We start from the raw sequence: 15,582 nt of genomic DNA, 5'->3' as shown, positions 1-15,582 counted from the left end.
AAAGCAGAGAAGTGGGGTGGGACCACAGAGGAACAACAGTTGATTTTGACCAGCCCCATTTGCAAAACTGAGGCTGAGCTGACTCCCAACTCAGAGGGCCCCTCCCCCCATACCCTTCGAGAGCAATCACTGATCACCATGGAGCTCCAGGGGAATCTGAGCAAATGCTACTGAAACTGCTAGGGATCCAAGAGGCTTAGATGCCACCTACTGAAAACCAAAAGAAGAGTGCCTTCTTTGCAGCAGGCTAAAGAGAGATCTTTATTTAATAAATCTTCTTTCTGGAAAAACAACAGAATACACTTTCATTAATGCCTGGGCAGAGAAATAGTCCATTAAACACAATGAAAACTAAGGTGACAAAGCATCTCAGAAAGAAAGAGAAAAATCTCCAGAATATAAGCTTACAGGCAGAAAAATATGCTACTTAAATGACAAAGACTTCAGGATGGTACTTCTGAAAAAACTCAAAGAGATCCAAAACAACTCAAATCAACAATTTCAGGAATTGAAAAAACAACTAGATAAGCAGAGCAAGGAAATTGAAACCCTCAAGAAGAACACAATAGATCTTCTGGAGATACAAAGAAACATACTATAAAAGTTGAAAAATGAAATATCAAGCTTGGGAAATAGAGTTGACCAAATGGAGGAAGGGATCAGTGATACTGAGGACAGAAATCTAGAAATAAATCAGAAGGAAATAGGGAGAAACCGAAGAATGAAAAATAATGAAAGAGAAATACAAGAACTAGCTGATATCATCAGGAGAGGAAACATAAGAATAATGGGCATTACCAAAGGCGAGGAAAAGGAGCAGGACCTAGAAAGCATTTTCAGACAAATAATAGATGAGAATTTCCCAAATCTAAGGAATGAACTGGAGTTTGGAATTCAAGAAGTCAACAGAATACCCAATTATCTCAACCTAAAATGGCCTTCATCATTACAACTTGTATTAGAGTTATCAGAAATTAACAATAAAGATAGAATTCTCAGGGCAGCCGGGGAGAAGAAAACGGTAACTAATAAAGGAAAACCTATTAGATTATTGTCAGACTTCTCAGTGCAGACCTTACAAGCCAGAAAGAAATAGAATCAAAAATTTAAACTATTAAGTGAAAGGAACTACCAGCCTAGAATACTGTATCCAGCTAAACTCTCCTTTATGTATGTAGGAGAAATCAAGACCTTACCAGACAAACAAAAATTGAGGGAATTCTTGACTATGAGACCTGCACTATAGGAAATACTGAAAGGGGTCAGCTCATCTAAAACAAAATAACAACAACAACAACAAAAATACATAATTAGGAGTAAAGTGACTATCAGGCAAATAGAAGCAGAGGAGTGCAACCCTTACTAAGAATAGGGCATTATAAACTTAAATAATAAGAAGAAAATTGCTATAGCAAAATAGTTATGAATATTCAGCATACATAGGGACAAACTGAGATAACAATGACTGAAAAGGAGAGGATTAAAAGATCCAAATTTGCAAAGGAGAATGGAGATAAGGCCCATGCAGAAGAAAATGGACAACTATGTATAACTATGCTTTTCATATTCATAATGGTAACCACACACCAAAGATTCAGAACTGAAGTATATAACATGAAGCAAGAAGAACAAGAGGCAAAACCCACAAAAGCCAATCAAAATAAAGAACACAGAAACACAAGGACAAGGAAGCAATGGAAACACCGAACTACCAGAAAGCAAAAGATAAAATGGCTATAAGAAGACCTCATATTTCAATAATCACCCTATATGTAAATGTACTGAACTCATCAGTAAAAAGGCACAGAGTTGCAGAATGGATCAACAAACAAAACCCAATCATATACTGCCTCCAGGAGACACATCTCAGCTTCAAAGACAAATATAGACTCAAAGTGAAAGGGTGGAAATTCAGTGAAAAACAGGAGTAGTGGTACTAATATCAGATGAAATAGACTTTAAAATAAAAAAGGTAAAGAAAGATATTGAGGGACACTTCATAATGATAAAGGGAATCATGCACCCAGGAGAAATAACACGTTAATATCTATGCTCCTAATCAGGGAGCCAAGATATATGTAAAGCAATTACTAACAGAACTAAAGAAAGAAACAGACGAAAACACTATCGTAGTAGGGAACTTAAATACCCTACTGTCAGATTTGGACAGATCATCCAAACAGAAAATCAATAAGGAAATAATTTCTTTAAATGACGCATTAGACCAACTGGACATAACTGACATTTACAGAGCCCTTCATCCCAAAACAGTTGCTTATATATTCTTCTCTAGGGCACATGGAACATTCTCAAGAATCGACCACATACTAGGACACAGAGATAGCCTCAACAAATATAAGAGGGTGGAAATCATACTATATTCTCTGATCATAATACTTTGAAACTGGAGATCAACTGCAAAAAGAAAGCAGGAAGAACCACAAATACATGGAGATTAAACAACATGCTACTGAAGAAGAACAGGGTCAGACAAGTAATAAAAAGAGATCAAGAGATACACAGAAATGAATAATAATGATAGTACAACATATCAAAACTTTTGGGACATGGCAAAAGCAGTCAGAAGAGGAAAGTTCATATCATTACAGATTTATTTCCAAAAACGAGAATGAGTCCAAATAAATAACCTAATGCTTCATCTTAAAAAACTAGAAAAAGAAGAACAAATGAGGCCTAAAGTTAGCAGAAGAAAAGAAATAATAAAAATTAGAGCAGAAATGAATAAAAATTGAAAACAAAACAAACAAAACAGTAGAAAAAATAAATACAACAAAGAGCTGGTTCTTTGTGAAGGTTAATAATATAGTCAAATCCCTGGCTAGACTCACTAAAAAGAAGGAGAAAGGACACAAATAAATAAAAGCAGGGGGAAAGAAGGGGAAATTATGATTGATATCACAGAAATACAAAGGATTATATAAGAATACTATAAAAAAGTATATAATAACAAATTTAATAACTTAGAAAAAATGGACCAGTACTTAGAAAAATATGATCTTCCTAGACTGAACCAAGGAGAACTGGAAAATTTAGATAGACAGATCAGCAGTATGGAAATTGAAACAATCATCAAAAACCTACCAAAAAGTCAGTTTAGGACCAGATGGCTTCACCAGGGAATTCTACCAAACATTCAAAGAAGATTTAATACCTATACTCCTCAAACACTTCCAAAAAATCAAAGAGGAGGCAATACTTCCCAACTCATTTTATGAGGCCAATATTACTCTGATACCAACACCTGGTAAAGATAACACTAAAAAAGAAAACTGCAGACCAATATCTCTCATGAACACAAATGCAAAAATAAGAGTCAAAGTTTAGGACCAGATGGCTTCACCAGGGAATTCTACCAAACATTCAAAGAAGATTTAATACCTATACTCCTCAAACACTTCCAAAAAATCAAAGAGGAGGCAATACTTCCCAACTCATTTTATGAGGCCAATATTACTCTGATACCAACACCTGGTAAAGATAACACTAAAAAAGAAAACTGCAGACCAATATCTCTCATGAACACAAATGCAAAAATAAGATACTAGTGAACCAAATACAGTGGGCTTCATTCCAGGGGCACAAGAATGGTTCAACATACGCAAATTGATTAATGTGATACACCATATAAATTAAAAAATGAGAATCATATGATCATATCAATAGATGCAGAAAAAACTTTCGACGAGATACAGCATCCATTTATGATCAAACACTTCACAAAATTGGTGCAGAAAGAAAGTACCTTAACATAATAAAGGCCACGTATGACAAACTCTCAGCCAACATTATACTTAATGGTGAAAAACTAAAACCAGGAACAAGGCAAGGGTGTCTAGTATTGCCATTGGAGATCCTAGCAAGTGCAATCATGCAAGAGAAAGATATAAAAGGCATCCAAATAAAAAACGAAGAAGTCAAACTGTCACTATTTGTGGATGACATGAGTCTCTATATAGAAAGCCCTAAATACTGCTAGAAACAATAAGCAAATACAGTAAAGTCTCTGGATGCAAAATCAACATTCAAAAATTCATAGCGTCCCTATACTCTAATTATATAAATATCTAACCACTAACTATGCTGTTTACCTGGAATTAATATAAAATAATATTGAATGTTAACTGTGACCAGAAAATAAAAATAAAAAAAATATACTGAACCATTTAAAAAAGATAATTCAGTTAATTGTTTAATTTTTTGTTTTTATTTTTTTATTTCTTTTTTTTTAAAGCAAAATTATATGCAGAATCTCAATGTATACAAGAGTTAAAAACTTTGATGCTTTAATTAAATCTGAACAGAGAACTTGTAGTCAACTCTTCCTTTCATTACTCCTCTAAAATCTCCTCGGTCATTTCTTTAGAAATTTAGGACTTTGAGTAACACTTTGAAAACTACTATACTTATTCATTGCATTAGAAAATAATAAAATGGAACTAAAATCCAAATCCTGATGGCTAGTCTGATTTTTTTTTTTTCTAGTATGCAGGGCATCATAACTTATTTATTACCTTGGTCTGGAAGCTATCTATGTCTAGCTGCCCTCTGGTCAATTTCTGACACAATATATCCCTTGTATTCATAGCTAACTATGTGGACTAGGGATATTCACTTAACCTTTTTGGGTCCCAGGTTTCTGATCTATAAAATGAAAAAAATTATAACCTTCTTTAAACATATCACCAGCGCAGAGTTTCTAGAAACTTATGGAAACAGAATAAGTATTCAGTGAATGTAAAGTAAATGAAGGCAGAAACTCTTATCTACCATTGTAACCTCTATGAATGCCTTGCATGGCATCTGTCATGAACAGATATTCAATATATATTTGTTAAATAAATGAGGAATGGCGATATATCATAGGCAGGAAACTTTTTAAAACTTGTAAGTGTTATAAAAATTTAAGGGATCATTAGGTTTATTATTAAAATCAAATAATCTCTAAATTATCTGTGGTGGCCCACTGGCTGTTCACAAAAGTGAGCCATGTTATCTCGGTCTCTGACATTTGGTTGTTCACAACCTTTGCCAAACAATGATTAGAATATATAGGGCTAAGTAGAATTGGACATAATCCTTTTTAAAAATGATTAGAAAAGATTTTTTACATTATGTATAGATATGAGAAATGCATTTTATTTATTTATTTATTTACTTACTTACTTATTTATTTACTTACTTATTTTTGTGCCATAGGAAAATGCATTTTAGATAGAGGAATGAGGGCAAATATATTTTGGGTTAAAAGTAAAGAAAGTAGCCACAGTTAATTTTATTTTCAAATTAGGCAACATAAAAGATTTTGTTATTCTTCTGAGAAACTGAAGAAGGCATCATAAAAGAAATGAAATTCTCAGAATACTGTATTTCCCCACTCTTTTGTCAATAGGTTAAAGCATTTGTTAGAGTAGAAGTCAAATTATCTTTTGGCTTGCTTTGAGCAAAGGCCAGTATGAAAACAATTGTACTTTTGTAAAGAAATGGACACCAGACAACTACAAACTCTATTCTTCATCCTCGTCTTGTTTGTTTTACGAGGAGACAGACGTTTGTGATATACTGCATAGATGAGTTGGCGGGGTCTGAACTATGAAACAAAGATTCTGCGGCAAGCATGTGCACTTTAAACAACTGCACCAGGGTTTGCAGTTGTTTAATCTTTTTTTTTTTCTTATTTGCAAAGCCTTGACAGAGCATATCCGTTGGTTCTGTTGGAGAAAAAAAGACTTCCTGAGACATGATGTAATTTTTCCAAAGGGGAAACATATGTTGAGTCCTGAACTACAAAACAATACTGAGGTGCTGATAGCTGTGCTGTCAGTCACGTGACAGGATACAGTGTAGGTTAGGCAGCGCTACTCAGGGGCCTTTGGAGAATGGGGTGTGTGGGAGGGGAAGGGATGAAAAAGTATCTGAAGCTTTTAAAATATAGACTCCATTTAGTTTATGGGAATATGGAAGGAATGCTTTTCTGTTTTTAGTTAGAATGACCTTCCTCTTCAGAACATGACATACCACACATGCACTTCTTTTTTTTACCCCAGAGACACTAGGTACTTATAGTGTTTGTATAAAGTAAAAGTTTCAATAAAAAGTAAGTAAAATAAATGAAGATTTTATTGTCAGCATGATTCATAATGAATTTCTCATAAAATTATTTAGCAAATGTAGCTATCACAGAGTAGTGAGCTGGTACATGGTACAGGGGCTTGACATACTTTTAAGTTTTACTTTATCTGAACAATTAGATACATATCCCTAATTGTCAGGGAGTAAGAAATCAGGGTTTGACTAAGAAGCAGATTGACTAGAATGATATCTATTTATTTCTCTCTTTTAATCTGTCTTATCTATCTGTCTAGCTAGGATCAACTAGCTGCATAGTACTGTATTAGGTGCGATAGTAATTACAAAGGTAAAAGTAACTAGCTTTCTTCTTTAAATAATTACTTTTCTAGTTGATGAAATTAAACACACACACACACGCATGCACACACAAGACCTTACTACTAAAAAGTGGAGTCCTCTTAGACCAGCAGCAGCAAAAACACTTGAGAGCTTGTAAAATCACAGATCTCAGATTCCACTCTGGTGATTCATTTGCACAGTTTGAGAAATACCTGTATAAGTAATATATTATGGGAACATAAAACACGAAGAAGTTGCCTCTGGAAAGATGATAAAGGAAGACTTTAAGATAAGTTGGCATGAAATAGGCCTAGAAAAATTGATAGCTAGAAGTATGCTCAAAGACTTGGAAGTGAGAAGCAGTAGATTAGAGAACAGAGAACAATCCAATAAACAAATGTATTATGGGGAAAGTGGGAGATGAAATTGAAAGATCCATTAGGGCAGATTACCATGCTAAAAGTTTGGGCTTTTGTACTATAGATATAAAAATGTGATTGTTTCACATTTTATTAATAATAATAACAACAACAACAACAACAACAACAACAACAGTAGTAGTATATTATTAAAATTAAAGTTATAGTATATAACTTTATTTTGAGGGTTTTTAAAATAAGATGTAGTATTTTATTAAGTCTTTATGGAAAACATGTGTGATAGGGTTACTCATTGAGAGGCAGATTAGTGGAAAGATATAGAAAGACTTTTTTCAGCACTTTGAAGGTGTAGTTACATTGTCTCCTGACTTGCATTATTTCTAATATGAAGTTTATAGAATTATGTGTTTTTTCCCCCTTTAAGTAACATCATGTGCATTTTTTTCCTCTGCATATTTCTAAACTTTTCTCTCTATCATGGGTTTTTGATAATTTGATTATGCTGTGAATTGATACTTCTTAAAAATCAAATTTAGAAAAATTTCAGCCACTACTTTTTCTGTCCACCCTCTCTCCATTTGAGACTCTAACTATGCATATAATAGACTGCCAAACTCTATTTAATTTCCATTGTTTTTCCATTGTACTTTAGTTTGGATACATTTTATTGTTGTTTTTAAATTTACTGGTATTTCTTCTAACATGCTGCAATCCATACATTTTTTTACTTTGAATATTGTAGTTTCCATTTCTAAAAGAACCATCTGTGGTTTTATTTGTTTGTTTGTTTGTTTGTTTGTTTGTTTATTTATTTATTTATTTTACAGCTTTCATTTTCCCCACATTTTATTTATGTTTTCTTTTAAATCAAGAGTTAGTATACAAAGGCCCATGGATCTAATAGAACTGATGACCTATTTTTGTATAGCCTGTGATCTGAGAATGGGTTTTACATTAGAAAGAATTATTTAAAAAATAAAGAAAAAATGCAATAGAGGCCATTTGTGATCCACCAAGCTTAAAATATTTGCTCTCTGGCTCTCTACAGAAAAAGTTTTCTAATTTCCACTTTAAATCTCTGATTGAAATAATATAATAGCTATTTTAGAGTCCTTGTTGGCTAATTCATTTCTAGGTCTCTTTCTATTGACTCATATTTTCCTCAAACTTTTCTGCTTCTTCACAAGACTAGTAATATTTTATTGGATGCTGAACATTAGAGATGTTACATTGTTAAATATTTGCATTTTGTTGTCTTTCATTAAAAATGTTGAGGTTTGTTTTGGCAGGCTGTTAAATGACTTATAGATCAGCTTGATACTATAGAGCTTTATTCTAGTTTAGCCATATTACTAATGCATGACTTTCCTGGTGCCTTTCTTCAATGTCCTACATTTTCAACAAGGTTTCTCCATGCTGATAGTAGAATATTTTCTAAGCATGTGTGAGTCAGGGAATTGCTCAGCTTATAGCTTCCTGGATGAGTCAGTTTGTGTCCTGCCTTGTAGAGTTTTATCCTAAACTTGAAGAGATTAATATTTACCCAAAGACTTGAAGGGACTGTTATATAGATTTCTAGATCTCTTTCTTTGCATAGTTTCTTTCTTTCCTACACTCTTCCCACAAGTCCCATTTTTCTTATTGTACCTGAACTCTTATTTCTGACTCATCAGCTCAGAAAAACCCTGGGCTCCTACCCCTGTGCAGCAGCCTGGACATTGCTTCCGGAGAGGAAGTTGGGGCATCATAAGGCTCATCTTTCTATTTTCCTTCTCTCATGGATTGAAGTCCTATGCTACCTATAATTCAATCTCTGAAAATAGTTGTTTCATGTATTTTACTTAGTTTTCAGTTTTTTTACAGTGAGAGAGCAAGTTTTATGCCAGTTGCTCTATCATAGGTGGAAGCCAACAGCATGTGTATTTGGGTCAGACAAACTTTTTTTCTAGTTCTGACTCTGCACTTACTAGCTGTGGATCTTAGGCTAGTCATTCGCTTCTATTAGCATCAGTTTCCTTATCTGTAAAAGAGGGATAGTAATAGGACATTTTGTGAAGATTAGTTGAAGAACTGCATGTCAAATATTAGCAAAGTGCCTAGACGATAGTAATAGAAAATAATAGAAAATAAACACATGATAGTTATTATTAACATCTCATTTCAGGGTCAGGCAGAGAGATGATTATACAATAAGTAGTAGAGTTAGTTCAATATCACACAGTAAGCAGTAGAGTTGTTCTCCCTTCCAGGACCTCCAAGTCCAAAGCTCCTCTGTTTTATGTCAGCACTCACTATGGCTAGCTCACATAGAAATAGTTGAGCCACAAAGACCAGACAGTAAAAGGGTCCAAGAAAGGGTCACATTTCTGTAGAATGTGTTATACAAAATGAAAGATTCTGAATTATGATCAGATCTGAATGGAAGTTCAGACTGGGACAGAAATTTGTTGCTTGTTGGGGGCAAACACTGAGTAATGGTGGGACTTATGCTAATATTTAAAACAACCAAATTTTTTCCTTACTGAGCATCAAGTTCCACTATAGTCATCTACCAATTTGTTCAACCAATACGGTTCTAATTGTTCCTACTTTCCACTTGCTCTCCCCACCCACACTACTGGGGTGCTTCAATAAGACCAACTTTATCTTTTATAGCTGCCTAACATTTCCAGCTTCCATGCGAAATATCACTTTAGTTCAGGGGACTCCTGCATTCCCTAAATGGATAGTCAGGACTCGAAAGGGTATCTAAGTAAACATACAGTAAGCATGTTGAGGGGCCTGAGACACATATGCCAAAGGGGGCATCAAGATGGAGTTTAGTTGTCCTGTGGTTGAAGTCATGGAGATGAGTCTGACAGTTTCCAGACACAGAGAGCATGAGTTTTGGTATATGATTGATTTGAGCTGAGAACACTGAGCAAATTACTAACCTCTTCAACCTCCAGCTCCCCTAATCTGTGAAATGGTGAAAGTGGGCACTTCGTAAGAATGAATAAGATAATGTATGTAATGTTCTTCAAACATAGTAAGATTTGAGAAAAATAATAACTCCCCAAATAATAAGAGACTCTACCTACAAAACCTACCTTTTTTTTCCCCCTCAAATATTTATTCCACTCTATTTTCTCCCAGACTCCTGGACAGCTAGGTATCTGAAGCCTATGTTAATGTTACTCTGATAACCACTTTCACTCACAGACACAATCCTAGCCAGGGTTCAATCTGGGAAACAGAAACCATACACATTTTTAAATACAGAGAATTTAATGTTAGGAATTTGTTAAACAGGTATTGGAAGACAGAAAAGGGAAAACAGAAACACCAAGGTAACATGGAGACAATAACTACAGGAAGCAGTAATCATTCCTTGACTTGTTACTCTGGGGAGTATAAAGAGACAAGTTTGCAGTGTTAGAACCCAAAGCTTAGAGGAATGACTCCACAAAGCTGGACCGAAAAGAGGGAGATCTGCCCTTGCTGGTGCCTCAGGTGCCTGGTTTGGGAACCCTGCAGAGCTGAGACTCAGACATCTGAAGAAGAGGTAAGGTTCAGCTAGTGTTGGTGTCTCTGAGGTGGCCTCATGATAAAGGAGGGTGAAAAACTTGGATACTAGGCCAATTGTTACTTGAACTAACTGCCACTGCTGAGATGAAAACGTTGGTGGGCAACATTTACAGAAACAACAACAGAAAAAAATGGGCTTATTCTCCCTTCTCTGGTCTTATAGTGTATTGACAGAGCCCAACAGGGATCTGGCTGGCAAAGGAGGAGTGAGGTTTTCCAAGTTCCTGCTTCAGTGGCGTGATGTAGAGTCCAGAAGCATAGGTTTGGAGCTAAGAAACTGTTTAAAAAACAACACAATGTGCTTTGTACACTGATCCCCAACTTTTTCTTGATCTCCTTGGCTCCTGGCTCTCAGATTCATTTCCTGTTTTCAAGCTTGCCTCCATGCTAGAACTCGATGTTTAGTTCCATTTATGCAGATCTAATCTTTGGAATTCTCTCCTTGATTATAATTTTCATTAGTTAAGATTCTTTTGGGTGCAAGTCATAGAAGGTCAACTTGACCTAAATCAAACACTTTTGTTTAAGGCCTATACTGGATGACAAATAACCGGGAAAGACAAAGTGCAGTTGAGGGCAATTAAGATAAGGATGCAATACTGTTAGCATTCCTCCTCCATCCCTGGTCATATTATCTTGACAAGTTGGCTTATTCTCTCCTCTTTTAGGCAGACTTCCTCACACAATGGTGCATGGAAGTCTGTAGCTCTGGGTTGCAGAAAGAAAATAAAGAGTTTCTCTCTCATGGTTCCAGAGTGAACAATTTCAGGGAATTATGATTGACTGGCTTTGGTTCTGGGCCCTCTTTTTGGACCAGAGAAGGTATTATATTTACGGCTTAGCTGAAGTTTTAAGTTCACCCCTGTGAACTGATGTGACTAGAAGAAATGAATCAATAGTTGTCCACTATAATTTCTGTTTATTTAATTATAGACAAGAATATCCTCATTATCCATGTAAAACAATGATGGAGATTGTGCACTGATAGGTCTCTTCTGGGCAATACTTTGATTGTACTGTCATATCTGCTGACACTAGGTAGTCAAGAGTCTAGATAACATTTTTTACAGGGTTGCTATGAATCTTATTGTTGGGTTATTGGGGCACTCAATAAAAAATAAACCTACTCATTTTTCTTTCTTTTTTTTTAGCCAGAGTTCTGAAACAATTGGAGAAAAAATCATAGGATCTTACTGATTTGTGGCAATAAAGACATGTAACTGGTCTCATTAAAACTATCATCTACTACCTTACTTCAAAGATGTGTCAGGAGAGCAGAAGTAAGGAAATATATTTATAGGTTTACAACGAAAGAATCAGTAAAGTAACAAATATATACCAATCTAGAGACAATGTGCTAGGTATAATGGAAGATTTCAAAATAAATATGAAACATGCAAGCTTAATGTATAATAACATAATCATATAATTGGGGAGACAAGATTAACACATGGTTTATTTTTATTTATTGAAGACTCTCCTGTGGCTTTCCCAAATTATCCCATTTCTCTCAGGTCCTTAGTTCTTCCTTCTCTTCCCTTCTCTTTAAATCTCTCCTTCTCTCTTTCATTTCTTGCCTCCTATTTTACTATATAAATGGAGGCCACCATATCAGTCAGGATTTAACCAGAAAAACAAAACCAGTAAGAGGTATATACTAAAAAATGTATTGCAAGGAAAGGCTTACGTGATTGTGGGGGCTCGCTAGGCATGTCTGAAACTCATAAGTCAGGCTGTGAGGATTATATAAAATTTAACTATTCTTTCTTCATTTAATTCATCTTCATAATTATTTTTCTTCCGAACTATTCTTTTGGCTTCTAAGCTTGGACGATGAAACTGCACTTGATTCTTCCTACTCCCCTATCTCCTATGCCAGTTAGTTATTAAGGCCAATGATTCTTTCTTGCTAATATATTTTTTTTTACATTGGTCCACCCCTTTCCACTCCAACTGCTACTTCTCTAGTTGGAAGTGCTGGTTCCCATTCCTAGAGTATTTTGTTAGACTTCTATTAAGAGATCTATGATTGTTTTGCTCTCCAAATCCTCCTATATAACAGAACCAAGATTAGTCTCAAACTAGTACTTATAGTATGCCACCTCTCTGACACAATTATTCTCTGGAGGGATGGCCATAGGAAATTATTAGAGTAAAACAGGAAGTTGCACAGTATTGTGCATAGTAATATACTATTTTTAATTGACCAAACTCTATATATTGGAATGTGTTTGTTTGGGTATGATTGTGTGAGCATAGAAAGAAAGGATGGAAGAAGACATACACTGAAACATTAACACTAATTCATTGATTATGTAGAGCAATTCTTCTTAATTTTGGCTTTACATTGGAATCATTTGGAGAACTTTAAAAAACACAGAGATTTAATTAGACTTGGATGTGGCTTGGGCATCAGAATTTTTGAAAGTTCTTTATGTGAGTCTAATGTGCTGAAAATCATTTATCTAGAGGATTAACCTGGCTGAAGTGATTTTAAAAGTGTGTTTCTATACATATGACACATACCTCAGTTAGGACTTCCATAGCCAAAAATGTACTCTGACCTTGCTTAGCCGCATGAGCAGAGAAAAGGTAACTTGGCTTAAAAATATACTGCATATGATCTATAAAATTGAATGAATTAAAATATATGTACATACTATATATCTATATTTATACATAACTACACACATATGCATGTATATGTATATATTTGATATTTAATTACAGGTTCCTATGGAGAGATTATATAATTATTTTGGAAACCAGTAAGCAGAAATTACAAGTGTTTTTGTTTGTATTTCGTTTCTTTTCTTTTTTTAATGTGATGTCAATGGCAGGAGAAGGCTTCCCTGGTGTAGTCCTAGTATCTGACACCAGAGAGAGGAGGCCTGAGTGTTGGTATCTGAATAAAAGACAGGATTTATTTATGAAGCTTTGCTAAAGAGGATGTGAATGTTATCTGATCATCACAAATTAGGATTTCAGGTTCTCTGTGATTTCCTTTTCTCAAAGCCAAATAACCCATAAAAGACATGGGACTCTAAAAAGACAAACTTGAATCATATTTCACAAGGGGTAAGTCCAGTGATGAATTGAGGAAAGTGAGCCAAGAAGTCATTGGTCTTGTCCTAGAAACCCTGGAAATCATGAGTTAAGACCTAAGTTTGCTCAAACCTGGAGAACAGTTTAGGCTGAGAAAGCAATGGCATATTTTTTACCTTATTTCAAGTTCTTTGATCTGGACTCTGTTCAGTTTTTGATTTGGCGATCTCTATAATGTATGAAACATCGAGACTGGAAACTCTTATCTATGTAAGATCCATTACACAAAAATGTGAATGATAGGAGGTATTTGGCAAACAATGTGTATGAGAAGGGCAGGCTAGCTCCTTTAGTTTCTGGGACATCTTCTATCTCAATATCAGAGCCCTTAAAGATCTACATTGTTATTAAAGAGTGGGCGAGTACTGTGGCTACCAAGCTGAGATGTATTCATTGATGTGCAGAGCTGGCTCAAGAGATACCTGTTACATTTTCAGGAATTTTGCTTGTTGGTTATTAAATGCAGACATTTGTAAAAATTAAATTGTGTAAACATACAATTAACAACTAATTAAATCACATTGATTGTATTAAAAACAAAACTATTAAATACTACCAGTCATCATTTCCTAATTATTTTACTACATTTTGCTATTATCTATGCCTATAAGGCTATTTATGCCTATTGTATCCGCATGATGGAAATACTATAATACTAGCATAATTCTCATTTCTTCCCAACTCTGCATTCAATGACATCATATTGGTAGCTTGAAATTGGCCACTCTGGGCCATAAGGCGACATAACAGGCCTACGTGGAAGCTCTACAAGCCAGTCCTCCCATAGTCATGCTATAGTCACCTTTATCTACTTAATTGTCTGTGTGACTAGTTACAAAAATGGCTTAGTGTCAGAGGATAATGAACTTGTGAAGTTTGGTATACTCAGAAAGGATATGCAGGAACATTTGGAGCTCAGAATGCACTGCCTCTCCTTATAGCTATGGATACAAAAGTTCAACAAAAGTCTCTAAATGAAAGTATATTGAAAATCAATTGGTTGATGAGATTTATGAAAAAAGTATATAATTATATAAACATTACTTACAAATTACATACTATACATCCTTTGTATCAATAAAATTTTAATAAACACACACATGTACTTTTTTAAAGAGAGCTGTTTAAACAGTTACCATTATACCACTAGATGCCTTTCATTATAGAGTTTGTTAACAAGATAACCTGAGCCTAGAGGTAAGGATATAGGTAAAGAAGGGAAAGGATTTCTCAGTGGCTTCCGTATGATAAACCTTAAAGAACTCAGAGGAAAAGATCTTCATATGTGAGACAGGGACCCAATACTAGAAAATATAAGACCCTATTAGTATGTAGGCAGGCAATCTAAGATGTGTAAATTTCCTCCCTTTGATATCCTTAAACAGATAGAGGGTGTCCCTAAGACATTTACATAGATACATCTCTCTGAAAATGTGAGTTGCCTCCTGCAGCAGCCACAATGGAGAAACAGGGGGCTAGAAGAAAGTGGAGACTCCCTTAAAATTTCTCCCCTTCCTTCTCTGCAAAATATCTAATTTTCTTGTTAAAGTCAACCTTCCATTGTTTATCCAGATTATCTAGGTCTTAATTAATACTAATTAAAATAAAAATAAAATTACAACTGCAAAACTTCACTGGGTTTTGATCCACTACCAGCATACCACAACCAAGAAAGTAACTATATAAACACTCTTATTTTGAAACTCCGGGTATTTTTAAAATAAATGGATGTAAAAAAAAAATGGTATCCTCATTGTAAAATTTCTTTCCAGTTTCTAATGTGGAACATAACAAAAATAGAGCCTAACTAATTCTTTATTGAAACTCTGAGGATCTTTCTTTCTTTAATAGTAAAAAAGTAAACTTGTTGTATGTGTGTAAATATTAATAAAAACCTGGAATGGTTAAATCAATTTTTAGCATTTGGTGTAAATGAGACCAGACTCCTGTGTTCTGTTCCCCTACAGGGTACTTATCTTTACTTTGAGAAAAACTCTGATCCATAATTAGAAAGGCGTTCCAATTTGCAGACTCATTTTGCAGGTGCAATAATTGGTCATTTGGGGACTGGGGAAGAGTTTACAAATGGTTCAAGGCAAAT

Source organism: Pteropus alecto, unplaced genomic scaffold (genome assembly GCF_000325575.1).
Source record: "Pteropus alecto unplaced genomic scaffold, ASM32557v1 scaffold479, whole genome shotgun sequence".
Taxonomy (NCBI): domain Eukaryota; kingdom Metazoa; phylum Chordata; class Mammalia; order Chiroptera; family Pteropodidae; genus Pteropus; species Pteropus alecto.
The sequence above is the reverse complement of the archived record's forward strand: the minus strand, read 5'-3'. Positions refer to the sequence as shown.